This window comes from Pteropus alecto, unplaced genomic scaffold, assembly GCF_000325575.1.
Source record: "Pteropus alecto unplaced genomic scaffold, ASM32557v1 scaffold195, whole genome shotgun sequence".
NCBI lineage: Eukaryota > Metazoa > Chordata > Mammalia > Chiroptera > Pteropodidae > Pteropus > Pteropus alecto.
The window spans coordinates 1,819,224-1,833,265 of record NW_006438073.1 but is presented as its reverse complement, the minus strand read 5'-3'; the positions used below and the strand labels follow the sequence as shown (position 1 = coordinate 1,833,265).

The following is a 14,042-nucleotide window of genomic DNA, read 5'->3' as shown; positions in this document are numbered from 1 at the left end:
GACGGAGGAGCCAGAAAAAATACCACTGAGTTTAAGAGGCTGAAGGAATTATCAAAGACACTATCAACAGTATGTTAACCAAAAGTAGAGAGACTCTTTTTTAAAGGAGGGGTAATAAATTCTGTGGAGTTGTGGGGGGTTGTTTTGTTTGCTTCTCTTTTGCTCTGCCTTGGGGTTTTGTGTGCTTGTTTGTCTTGCTTTGTTTGGTTTGTTTTTTGTTTTCGTTTTGCTTTTTGGACTAACACAGGCCCTTCAGGTAAAATAATTCAGCAAGAAGAAGCGAATTTGGATTGAAATCAGGAACTATTGTAAAAATATATGTCATACTCAGAATGGTAAGTGAATTCTGAAACATGAAGCCCCAGAAGTGGGTGAAATCTCTAAGAGAAAGAATTTAAAGAAAAAAGAGCAAAAGGCAGAGGTATTAGTGTTAAGGAATTAATAGTATAAGGGACCACATATAAGGGGCCAGAGACGAAAAAGGGAAAACAAGCAGACTAAGAGCCGAGAAAGAAATCAATGTAAAGTAATATGGAATTCAAAGGCAGAGTGTTTAAGAAAGAATGGTCAGTAGTTTCCAATGGTGAAGAAAAAAGAGAAATGAGAAAAATAACAGAATTGGCAATTGGGAGATTCTTGGTAAACTCGACTGCATATTTAATATCATCAGAAAAGTTAGGCTAAATTGTATGAGATCAGGTCAGAATTTGACGATTCAAAGATAGCTAATTCAGCTTATTTGCATCAGCTGTAATAAGTAGAAGAATCAAATAAAGAAAAAAATAATTTTACCTAAAAGGAAGCCAGTAAGTATTTGGAGGAAGAAAAGAAACAAGCAGTGGAAAAAAGAGAGATTAAAAATATTGGGAAGGAGAATGGATAATAAAGAAAGACTAAGGATCAAGAAGAGATAGTGAATGTTGGAACCAGTGTCGCAGAGTGGCTGGCTTCAGGAAAGAGAAACGTTTGTTCTTTCTCTCTGAAAAGATAGAAAAGAAAAACAGGGTAAATATATAAAAAGAGTCCTTTTGAAGGACCATGGAGAGAGCCACTTGCTGAAGTGTTTTGTTATAATTACAATTTGTTTTCTACAAATAATGGAGGCTGAACGGGCAGTCTATCATAGGCATGTTATGAAATGGAATTTTTAATCATCCCACATAAACCCCTTTCCTAGAAACGATGTTATGCGGCACACTCGCCAAGGGAGAATAAACAAACTGCTTATTCAGCGGTATGAAATAGAGCATCTTTTGAATATTTCATGGCAAGGCTTCAGGTATAAAATTTCAGGAGTTGAAATCTGTAGAGTAATAAGAAACTGAAAAAAAAAAAAAAAGAAAATTATCAGCAAAAAATATTGTAGCGGGAGGCCAAAACTACTGAACTGACCAAATTATGGAAGGAGAATATAATCATTTATTACAAGACTTAGAGTTAGAGGCTCCAAGGGCGCGCGCACGTGCACAGACACACACACACACACACACACACACACACACACACACTAGACCTTTCTACTTCTACGTAAAGTACCTAATCAAATGTATTTGTTTTTGAGAAATACAGATAATCTGCTGTGACTTAAAATCAGTCATTTGCTGTTTTTATTGGCTACCGATGAATTAAATATAGACTATTAGAGATAGGCTTTAAGTAAAGACATCAGAAGTGGTTTCCTAAGAATTTCTCATTTGTTTATTTAGTCATCTAAAATATTTTTACTCTTTGAAGTTAAAAAAAAAAAAAAAAAGGCATCTGCCTAGCAGCTTTTTCTAACCTCACCCTGAAATAGCTACAAATACACTGAAAAGTTCATGAACGCAGCACCACAGAACTCACAGTGCCATAAATCAGAAGGGAACCCTCTTGCCAGAATCTGAGAGGAATTTCCGATGACAAGTAAGGCCACCGGGCTGGGGCTGTGTTTGTGTAGTTGCCACATGCCCTTCTCCCAGGGAGCGCGGAACTGTCTCGTGTCTCACCCACTCCCCTCCCCATTCTACGACTGACCTCTGCACTTCAGAAAAAGGGTAAGTCTGATGTGTGTCACTAGGTTTTCAGAGAAACAGGGTGTGAGGACTTTAGGGTTTGTAATGGGAGAAATGTGGAGTTTGAAGCTGATTTCCTAAGGCATATTTCGTTGGGTTCTTTCGCTTCCAGTTAAATGGCTTCCTAGTGTTTTCTCTCCTTCCTCCTATGCTGCTAAAAGCTCAATGACGAAGATGAATCTGAGAGACAGAAGACATGGAACAGAGCACTTAAAGCTGCTTTTATTGTACCCTTTACTACAAAGGCAAAATGAGGCTCCTCTCTATACATCTCTGCTGGTCCTTTTCATCCCCAAGAAAACTTAAGGAATTTGCTCCTCATTTCCCATGCTTCCTATCCATGATTTTTCTTAGTACTCATTAGGTTTAATTGTTTAAATTTAATATATTAGAGATTTGATGATTAACTTTAAAAGCAAATAAACTAGTAGCTTTTAAATAAATAATATGTGCTCACAAGATGACAAAGAACATATATAAACTAATTTTTAGGAGATAGGTATGTTTTCTCATTTAAAACAAATATCACATGAAACCCTACACCTGAACTGTCTTGTTCTCTCTTTTCTGATATCAAAGTCCGACAAATATATTCTTTAGCATCAGTAAAATAGGATGGATAGAAAGGGTCAGAGTGTAGCTATCTCTATAAATTCAAGTCCAGGAAAAGGTAAGAGGTGGTAGTACGATTAAACTACCATTTAGCAAAATAGTACGATACATTAACAATGCTACCTCAAGTTCTCTCCTATACTCTGTCCAGTTCTTTAAAAAGCGAGTTCATTAGAGTCTAGAGAAAGGGAAAGAAGCTGTATAACAAGATAGTTGTCTGTATAAAATGTGATCTTTTATTATACAGACAGATGTAACAAGCTTATAAACAAAGACATTTTATTTCACTTGAACTTGGAAGTTCATCAGTATTTATTTGACTGCGTCCTCAACAGTATAATTACCATTGAGGTTCAGGAATGTCATTCCAACTGCATAATTTTAACAACTTTATTCTGCTACGTTGCCTAGACATTTTCTTCCACAAATTAGCCCCATTCCTATGACCCAAGCAAGACTGGAGATGGTCTTGGGAGAATACAGAATGGAGTAAAGACCATGGACTCAAATGTCAGGCAGAGATGGGTCTGAGACTAAGTTGTACCATTTATGAGCCGCATAATCTTAGAAAAGTGATAGATCTTCTCTAATCCTCTAGAGCTTCTAAGTCTCCTGACACGTCAAAGGAAACGAAATACCCATGCCGTCCGCATCATGTGGGTATGAGGATTAAATGGAATAGTGAGTGCTCAGCTAGTACCTGGCCCAGAACAGAATCTTAGTGTCGATCATGACCAGTGGCCCCTCTTTAGAAGTATTCATGAGACAGACAGACTCCTTAAGAAACCTCAGGTGAAAGAGTGATTATTCTTGTCTTGACATCCACGTGGAGTTCAGCCCTGGTGAAAGGAGAGAACTCAGACTTCACAGGGATGGCAGGCATGTTCCCGAGTTTCTGGAGAAATGGCATGCATTGGAGTTGGGCTAGCATCCATGCAAACAGAGAAATTTGAAAATTGCAAAAGCAATGGTTCTTTTTGAGGTCAAATCTCCAGAAGAAAAAAATCATTGCCTTGCATTGCTGACTCCTTAGGTGCTGTGGACAATGGCGTAACCAACAATTAAAATATTGAATATATGTGCACTTCGGGAAACTAGTATTATTCCTACACAAATCCTTCAGTCATGATCAACAAGTATCAATAAAAGTATAGCTGTATATCAGCTGTGTAGTGCCACCTTACAGAGTTGTGTACTTTCATTGAGGTCTCCTTCTCACCCAACCATGGCCATCTTTCTGTATCCTTCAGCTACTCTTGGAAACAGTACAGTAAGTGGGGGTGGCAAAATGGGAGTTATTTTGTCTTGAGTTATTTAGACCCCAAAGTATATGGATCAGGAAAAGTGGCAGGGGCCCATCAAGCTAGGAAAACCTCCGTGAGAAGAATATGCGGGATGGTGTGGTTACCATGATTCCTTCAGTTCAGAAGATTTTTAGAGAATCTGAGAGGTAAAAAGACACTGCTTTGAAGCACTGGGCGCAGAACACCATGAAGAGAGAGAGAATCGTATGAAAACAAGGAAGCATGAGCTAGGGAGGGATTTCAATGAAACTGATAACGAGTGGTAACACAGTGAGACCTCAAAAGTTCACTTGCATAAAATGCAGTTATTACGAAGGGATCGAAGTGCACAATACAAACTGTTGCTGCTCTTGGCCACTGTTTGGCACCACCTAATGAAGGCCGGTGACTCTATTTAGACATCGACAGGGACAATTCTGGGTCCTTTAGCTGTCCACTCCTTTTAAATATTGATAGGGACAATTCTGGGTTCTGTGGCTGGCTGATATCCAGGATAATGACAATAATCCCAGGTGTCCCTTAGGTGGATGATACTCGTTTTATCCGCCCAATTCAGCAAAATTGAACAAACAGAATCCTGATCTCTCTTCTTCCAGGCTACCCAAGAAGCTTAGTATTTTTTTTTATTGGCCTTGCCTTCCTGTCATTCCCCAAAGATAAGAACTTTAACTGCCTTTGCTAGAGAATTCAATTGTGCAGAAGTAGGGTCAATTGTTATATAAGAAGTAGCATTATTATGGAAAAACAAATTGTGGTTTTAAAGTGTTTAATTCAAATTAGAGGCAGTAAACAAAAAGATCTATCTACGGAATACTGAATTTGTGATATTAAAAAAGTTCCAAAACTCTCCCAGGTTTGAAAGAGGAAAAGACCAATAAGAGAAAAGATAGAAAAATTAATAGAATTGCATAGAATCAGAATTAAACCTTAGAATGTTAGTTGTTTCTGAGAAATACAGAATAATCAGAACAGAAGAGAAATTTAAAGGTGTAGTTAAATAGTTTTTATTAGCCCAATAAATACATTGAAAGAATTCACTGTACTCAAGATGGAATCAAAGGATTCCAATCTAGAAGGCAAATTGGAAAACATTTTTAATTAAATGAAAAGGTAAGAAAATAGTCTACCAATATTCGTCCAATAAATATAATTTAGAAAGGTTATATGTTATGCACAGATTATCTAAAATTAGGTAAGCTTCCATTATCTCTAATATTATGGAAAAATGGAAGAATTATAGAATTTTGAAAGAAAAATATGAATATTTAAGAACATTATGCTCAGTCAAGTTTTTGATTTTGTGCGTTTGCATGTAAAAGCAATAGAAATACATTTCAGGTAAGTATGGCTCATAAAATACGTCACTCATTTATCCCTCTAGAAAGAAAAATACTTTAAAATGTTTTCCATCTGACCAAGATTTCACAAAAATGAGAAAATTGTTATATATTCTGTAGGAAAGAAGTTGTTAACCAGTTAAATATAGATTTCCATCTAGGAAATCGTAGCAAATTAGGTTATAAAACTGAATTCACAGGACAAGAATTATACTTGAAAAGCAATAATTTAGTAAACAAATAATTTGTAAAACTAGGTTTATAAATAAAGTAAAAAATGCAAAATTTGGGAAGGAGCTTATATAAGCTTTTCCACCTATGTGCAAAATTCCTATATGGAGAAGGGACTCCAAAGATTCCAATTTATTCTTAAATTTCATGGAGAAAAATAGTTTTAGGAAAAGTAAAAAGTTAACTCTTAGTAGAATTAAAAGCTGAAAATTGTAAAAATAAAAGTCCATACATCAAAATATAGGAAAAAAAGCTAACATTAAGGAAGCATAAAAGACAGAAAGCAGAAAATAACATGACAAATAACTTAAAGTGTAAATTTTGATAAGATAAATGATTTAAGCTCTTTATTAATAGCAAAGACTCAGATGAGACAATAAAGCAGAATCTGACCATATTTCAATATTTTCCATATGATGAAAAGCAGGAGAGCACATCTGATTAAAAATATGTTTGTATAAATATTCGTAAGTGAAATGTAAACATGAGATAAGAAGGATTGGCAATATTAATCTCAGACAAGATGAAATTTAAGGTTTAAAAAAATGACAAGTATATAAAAGAAAATTTTATGTTGATAAAGTATGAAATATACAATGAGGTTCTAATACTGAACATTTATGTACTAACTACCATTTCACCAAACTATTTGAAGCAAAAATTTCTTGATGTATAAGGAAAAACTAATAGAAACAAAATAGAAAGTAAATTTAGTAGAAATATACTGAAGCTAAATAATTTCATTAATATCGTTGAATTAATAGATGCATATTAAATATATACCTTACAAAATGTGTCTTTTTTTCAAAGTTCCTTAAAATACATATATATAAATGTCAACTCTAATTGAAAAATAAAAATAAAAATACATATAAAGAAATTGCATAATGCACAAAAGAGAAAAAAGGAAAAAATATACAATACGACATAATACAATGAATCAAAAAAATAAAAATAAACATTTAGATTTTTTTCTAAATCTCCTAAAATAACTTTGTAAATTAGGGGAAAAATATTGCAATTACAAACTATTTAGAAAGTATCTGAAGAATGTATTTATATATATATATCTTTCTGTATACCTATCTATAAATAGATATCTCATATATACATACATATATAGAGATGTATATATAATCTATAAATAGATGACAGATGATGATGATAGATAGATAAATAGGTAGATAGACAGATAGATAGATACATACATACATACATATAGATAAAACATATCATATGTATATATCTACAGATTCATGGCTTATTTCCTAGTTGGAGCATAGTATAATTAACTACATCCAAAGACTAAATGATTTTTAAAAGATCACCTTAAAATGTCTTTAGATCAAGTTAACACCTATTCCTAACTTAAAACAAGTAAACAAAATAAAATAGACTTTTTTGCAGTCTTTCTTAACATGATAAAAAAAAAGAACTGTTTTAACCAACAGCCAACATTGTATGTAATGGTGGGAATTCTAGACACATTTTCATTAAGATGAAAAGACAACGGAGTCTCCTACCATTACGATTATTTTTCATCTGTGCAGCCAATGTAATTGGACATGAGAGAAATAGAAGATACCCCATCTGAAAAAGAGAGTTATTATTTATGTATTATATTTTTTTTTACTTAGAAAAAATAAAAGAATCAAATGAAAACTATTAGAATCAACAACACAAAATAATTCAATTGGGCAGCTGATACAAAACAAATGTATTGAAAAATTAATAACTGCTCACATGTTAACATGTTAGAAAATAAAATGTTAAGATAGAGCCAATTTATAATAGTAAATACACAGTAAACACACATTACAATGAGGTGTGTCAGCCTTACTGAGGGATACAGAGAATATTTGAATAAACAGAAAAATTATCCATATTCTTTTACTGGATAGATGAATGTTTTAAATCTATTCGAATATACTTAGAGAATTTACGTACTTCTATTTAGTATACTAATGGAATATTGGGTAAGATGCTTTAGTTCTAATGTTCACCTAAAAAAATTGAATGCTAGGAATAACTGAAGAAATTTTTGAAAGAAAAATGGAATAACACGGTGGACTGTGCCTTAACATATATAAAAATTACATAATATAAAACTGTGATAAACTTGAACAAGTATAGACAGCGTAATGTATTGATGCTTGAAAAAGCAATAAAATAGAGATGATAAGAAAATCCAGAAATAGCATATCAATGAATTATTATGGAACAATCAACCAAAAGTCACAGTGTGAATGAAGCCAAAATAAACCACAAAAATATTATTAATAATAAAAAACTTAGAATACATTATAGGGACACAGCTACCTGATCTTACTCAAAAGAAAATGGAATAAATAACAAGGAGAAAAGTCAGTAGATTTTGCTCTGGAAAATTTAAAACCTTTCTATCTCACAATGTAACACTAGAAGTCTACTTCCAGAAGTAACTCTCTTGGCCGGTCTACTGTGAGCTTTGCATAAATGGAATGAGGCAGCCTGAGTCCTCTCTCACTGACTATTAGGAGATCATCCGTGTTGTGGATGCTTGCAGTCCCTTATACTCAGTTATGTGTCACATCCCGAGTGACTGGAAGGAGGTACGAGGAGGAGCCTCTGGAGAGCTGGTAATAATCTGTCTCTCAGTCCAGTGCTGACAAGGATGTATTCAGTCTGTAAAACTGCTTCATGCTTTTCGCTTACAACTTGTGTCCTTTTCAGTATGTATGTTATTCTTTAATAAAAAGACACAAAATTAAACTTTAAAAATGACTCTGAAAGCAGGGTTAAGTTATAATAAAGCAGACAACTGGAATCTAGCAATGATGAATAAAAAAAAATTCCAACAGGGTCTGGAGATACCCTAAAAACTTTGCCAATCCCAGGTGGCCTAGACCCTGGGTTTTAAAAGGTCACATTAGCACAGGGGACAAGAGACGAAGCCTGAGGCCTGAGTAGGGTATGAGGCCTCGATCAGAAACCAGGCAAATCCAGCCCCCTATACGAAGTAATACCTTCAATGCATGAACCGGAGGAAAAACCCGCCTGGAAGTAGGCTTGCCAATTTCACCCTTAGCTCAGGATAAAGGTTAAAAAAGAAGCCACGTGTCCCCTTGGCATTCCTAACTGTAAGCTTGTGTGTGGGGCTAGAATTCACACTGTCTTTGTGGCCTGAAAAATCCAAATCAAAAATTTATTTTAAAGTAGTCTCCAGGCACCGACAGAGCAAATGTAATTCATTTCTAGTGCAACACTTGTTAAAATTCAGTTTTCAAAAAATTCTACAGATGAAGGTCCAAGGACCATAATATCACAACCAGAAGATAAATAGATGAGGAGGTAAATCACTATGACAAAGTTTCAGCAGAAAAACAACCTGCAGAATCAGATCCACACAGACAGAAGATATTGAAATTATCAGAAACAGAATATAAGTATATTAGCATATTTGAAGAAAACTTTTTAAAAAGCTTGTTAGTATAGTTAAGAAATAAGAGACCAAACTTCACCAGAGAGATGTTATAAAAAAATAAATAGACCACATAGAAATATATATATTGAAATTAGAAACTCAATGAATGAATTAAATAGCACATTAGACTCAGCTGATGAGGATATTGATGAACTAGAAGAGGAAGAAATATTTAGAATGCAACACAAAGTGTTTGAAAATATGAAAGTAAGCTTATGTAATATGTAGGTTAAGAAAGTTAAAAACACTTTATTCTTTCCAAGAAGAAAAGTAATGAAAACTATGGAAGAACGAAATTCAAAGATAGAGTGGTCAAGAATATTCCAGAATTGGTGAAAGACAACTCTCAAATTCAGAAATCCCAGTGAAACACAAACAGAATAAATAAAAGGAAAACCACCCTAGAAATATTTTCATGAAGTGACAGAACTCTAAAGACAAAGTAATAAATATCAAACCATTACTCGTGTCAAAAGAAATGCAGTCTAGGGCCATGCCACCCTGAATGTGCCCAATTTCATCTGATCTCAAAGCTAAGCAGGGTCGAGCCAGGTTAGTACTTGGATAGGAGACCACCTAGGAAAATCAGGTGCTGTAGGCTTTTTAAAAAAATGCAAATTGCAATTATATTTGAGATAGTATTTCCCATATACCCAATTAGCAAACCCAAAAGTTAGATGAAACACTGAGCTGGGGAAATTGTGGGGAGACAGGACTTCTCATGCATTGCTGGTAAGGATATAAAATAATATAAACCTCGTAGAAGGGAATTTAGCCTTATATCAAACAAAATTACATATGCACATGTTCTTTGATCTAGCAACCCTACTCTAAGAGATGGTCCTCAAAGATACATTTGCAAAAATATTAAAAGGTTTTACATAAAGCTATTCATTAAAAAAAATTATTATAATAGAAGAAAAGAGATTGAAATATCCATCCATGGGAGACTAGTTAAATAAAACTATTGCGCATGCACACAAAGGAATGTGGCAGAGGTGTTTGCAAAATTGAGGAGCATCTCCATATGCTACTATAGAGTGACCTCTAGTTTATTTTAAGAAAAAGAGCAAGGTGCTGAGAAGTGAGGATAGTATGTTATCATTTACCTAAGAATGTTAGAGGGAATTTTAAAAATAGAAAGATAATTTAAAGTCCATATATATAGACAGAAGAAGGACTTTAGATTTCTCTCAATATTCTTTGTTTTGAACTTGGACCCATGTAGATATTTTAAACAATTATAAAACAAATATTAAATTTAAAAGGAATTCTGAAAAACTGAAAGCATTAATTGTAGATAGTATGATTCTATATGGAAAAGTCCCCAAATAGCCTATGTAATAGAATTAATAAGAGAGTTTGGTAAGTTTGCCAAATATAAAATCAATAGACACGGGTGACAAACAAAAAAGGACATCTAAAAAGTTATAAAATTTATAGTAACAACAAAATAATATAAGCCACCTAGGAATAAATCTAACCAAGAGATGTATAAAAACTTTATGCAGAAAATAGAAAATACAAAGAAAACATAAACAAATGAAGAGAAATACATTGTTCACGGATAGGAAGAGTGATTATAAAGAGTCCATTTTTTCCTAAATTGAGCTAAAGACTAAAGCAATTCTAATTAAAATTCTTATAGGTTAAGAGTTTACTGCTTTTTTTTTTTTAATTTATAAGATGATTTATAAATTTATATGGAAAAATCACAAAGGCTAAGCCAAGGCAATTTGTCCTACCAGATAACAAGACTAACCGGTTACAAGGTTAAAAGGTCAACTGTGTGGAACCGGAGGAGGCGTGGACCAAAAGACCACGGCAGCAGAGCACAGCACTGAGAAGTAGATAGACACACAGGGAACTGCAAACTATGCCAGAAAGATGTGTCAGAAGTAAAGATCAGTGGAGAGCCTACTTCATAAATTATGCTGGAGCAAAGTTTCAGCACACAGAAAAGTTTTAAATGGATTCTTCCCTCAATCCGTACACAGAAATAAAATTGTGGGTGAATTAAACACTTAATGTGAATCTCAAACTATAACGTTTTCCAAAGAAGATATAAGAAGATACATTTACAATCTCGGAACAGAGAAAGATTCTTTAAGCCAACACAAACAGCAAAGATGGAGACACTCATCTTTACTAAAAATTAAGATTTTTCTGTTTAGAGACGGCACATAAAAACAATAACGACAACAAAAACCACATAAAGTAAAAAGACAGGCCATAAACTGGAAGAAGATACTTTCAAAATATGTAACAATCAAACAATTATTATTTCCAATATATAAAGATCTTATATGAATCAGCAAGATCCGTTTAGAAGAATGTAACAATGTAAATATTCCAAATGTGTGTCCGTGATAACAACATGAAGCAACGAAGTGAATGAAGCACAGTTTCATGCATTAGCGCGATAAACCTTTTAAAAAGTTGTGCAAAAAATAAATAAATAATGGCCCACAGTACAGTACCTACATATTCTCATGCATATAAAGCACAAACATGGGCAAGACTAAACGATGATGTTTAAGGCGTGAATATTTTGAAGTCATAAAAACATAAGGGAAAAATTTTTACAAATTTGAAGTTAATGGTTACTTTTGGGGTGCAGAGAAAAGATAGTGACAAGGAAGGAACGCAAATGGGCCTTTAGGTGCTGGTCACTTCCTGTTTCTTAAGGCTGAGTTTAGGACTCATGGGTATTCATCGTATTATTTTTTTTAACCTGCATGTATATGTATGTTTATGCTGCTTTTCACTATAATATACACCATTAAAATCATTTGTAATATACACAACAAATTTTTAAAATCTTTATCATAGCGAACCATACAAAGTGTTAGAAAAAACTCTAAATTGCCATTAGAAAAATGTAAAAATAATCTTTACTATTCTAAAGTGCAAAGTAGAACAAATAAAGTGGTAGCATTTCCCATCTACGGAATTAAAGTTTTGTAATTTTTTTTTTTTTTTTAACAAAACAGCCTGTAGTTGTCGAGGGAATTATGTAATATTTTTTCTCAGTATTCATGGGAAAATAAATTGTACAAACTTTCCAAAAGTAATATATTTTTATGGTTATATTCATTTACTTCTTGGATTGTATTCATTTGTATAAGAATGTTTATCGTAACGTTACTTATAACATTATAAAAATAAAATATTGGAAACAATGTAAAAGTCCAAAAATACGGAGAGAATTATTGTCCACTAAAATTTTCTGTAATGTCTCTTTTTCTATAAGAGCAGGTATTATTTTTGTATTTGAAAAAAATCATAATTTACTGAATTTTAAAGTTTTCTGAGTGATTCCAGTGTTGAAAAGGCTTTCAAAAGTGTGTTTCAGGCCATCTCAAGAAGCCCACAGGCTGGGTGTAAGGACGAGACTAGTTGAGAACACACAGATGTTGGATACCATATGGTCCAAGAGAGGCATCTATAGAAATCGTGGAAAGGGAGAAAGCTCCTCTCTGGTTGAGGAGGCTGAAAAAGGGTTGGGAAGTCTCTGTTTTGTATATGTTTAAGCATGTAGCATTAGTAACTGGGAAAGTACATGCTTTAACACATTCTCCGTTGTATATGTGTGTGCATGCATATGTCTTTTTATTTAACAGGGAATGAAATGAGCTTTCTTGGAAAAAGTAAATAATGATATTCAAGAGTTCCCTTTCTATTATTTATGGGTCTCATTTCTTACATCTAGATTACTTAATTTTAAATTAATCCTTCAATCAGATGTCTGTATTTTTTTAATTGGGAACCAAAACAAATCCTTTTTTCCTTGAAAAAACTTGAGTGTTCTACTTTGACAGCCATAGGAGATTGCTACATAAAGTTAAAAATACTATATGTACTATTTTTGCATATGAACTGTAAAATTCATGTATTAATTAAATTTGCTAATCAGTCCTGGTGGCTCTGAGAAATCTAACATTTTCACAATTTATATTACAGGGAAAAAAAACAACTCCAAGGTGACAAATACCCTTAGGTTCAAAACAGAATCACCCTCTTGTAACTGATGAAAGAAGAGGCATGCTTGTTTTTATGAATGCAATGGAATAATAAATAAATGGAAGTCGGCCACACAGTAACATTTGTTACCCAAACAAATGCTCATATACATCAGTGTATTGGTTATCTGCTGTAAGGCTGGTCCACAGCCAATTTTCATCCAGTGAGCATTTATCAATCGACTGTGTTAAACACATCATTCTAGACCCTGGGGGAGGAAGAGGAGCTTGAGTCAGATGTTTTGGGCTTGGGAGTGGGGAAGGTCAGTTTCTTAGAGGAGGACTTGTGTGCAAATGATTTATTAAGGAAATGCTCCCATAAACACAGGTACGCACACACGACAGTCGGAGGATGAGGGACAGGTCACAGAAGGGGCATGTACGCCTCTCAAGCAGTCTCAGAGCAGGGTCAGTGCTGCTTCATCCCTCACACGGGCTCCAGGTTGTGAAAAATTGTTTCAATCTGTGGCAGGGGAGCTGTCCGTCAGTCACCCCCACGGGAGTTAAAGTCCTTGGCACGTCCTCTGTCTCTCTTTTGGGAAAAGCTATTGGAGGAAGAAGAGCCATCACAGGGTGTTCTTGGGGGCAGAGATCCAGAGGGAGGTCCAGCAAGACCCACTCCAAAATAGCAAGGGGGACAGGAGAGGGAGGGGACAGACTTGGACTCACCCTTCAACCTCGCATTGATTACAGTCACCCGGCACTGTGAGAAAGAGGAGGCAGCAGCGAAGGCTGAAGAGGGTCCCAGCGTGGTCAGAAGACCGAGTTTCTGCTCTGGCCCCTTAGCTACCAACTGTGCTTCTCCCTGACGCCTTTTTCCTTTTCTGCACAAGGATCAAACCTGCCTTTCAGCTTAGTTTCAACCAGTAATGAGGATAAAGCACATCTAAGTAATTTATAAGCTGTAAAATTCTATGTAAACAAATCATATTAATTATAATACAAGATGGAATCGGAATCGCGTGCTAACAACAGGCGCATGACACAGGTTGTGAAGAACCAGAGCAGGGACAGCGGGGGGC

General features: G+C 34.5%; 1 pseudogene; it reads left to right on the top strand.

Annotated features, from left to right (window-relative positions):
• Positions 1 to 9,481: 9,481 nt before the first annotated feature.
• LOC112482352 lies at positions 9,482 to 9,599 on the top strand (annotated as a pseudogene).
• Positions 9,600 to 14,042: the final 4,443 nt, after the last annotated feature.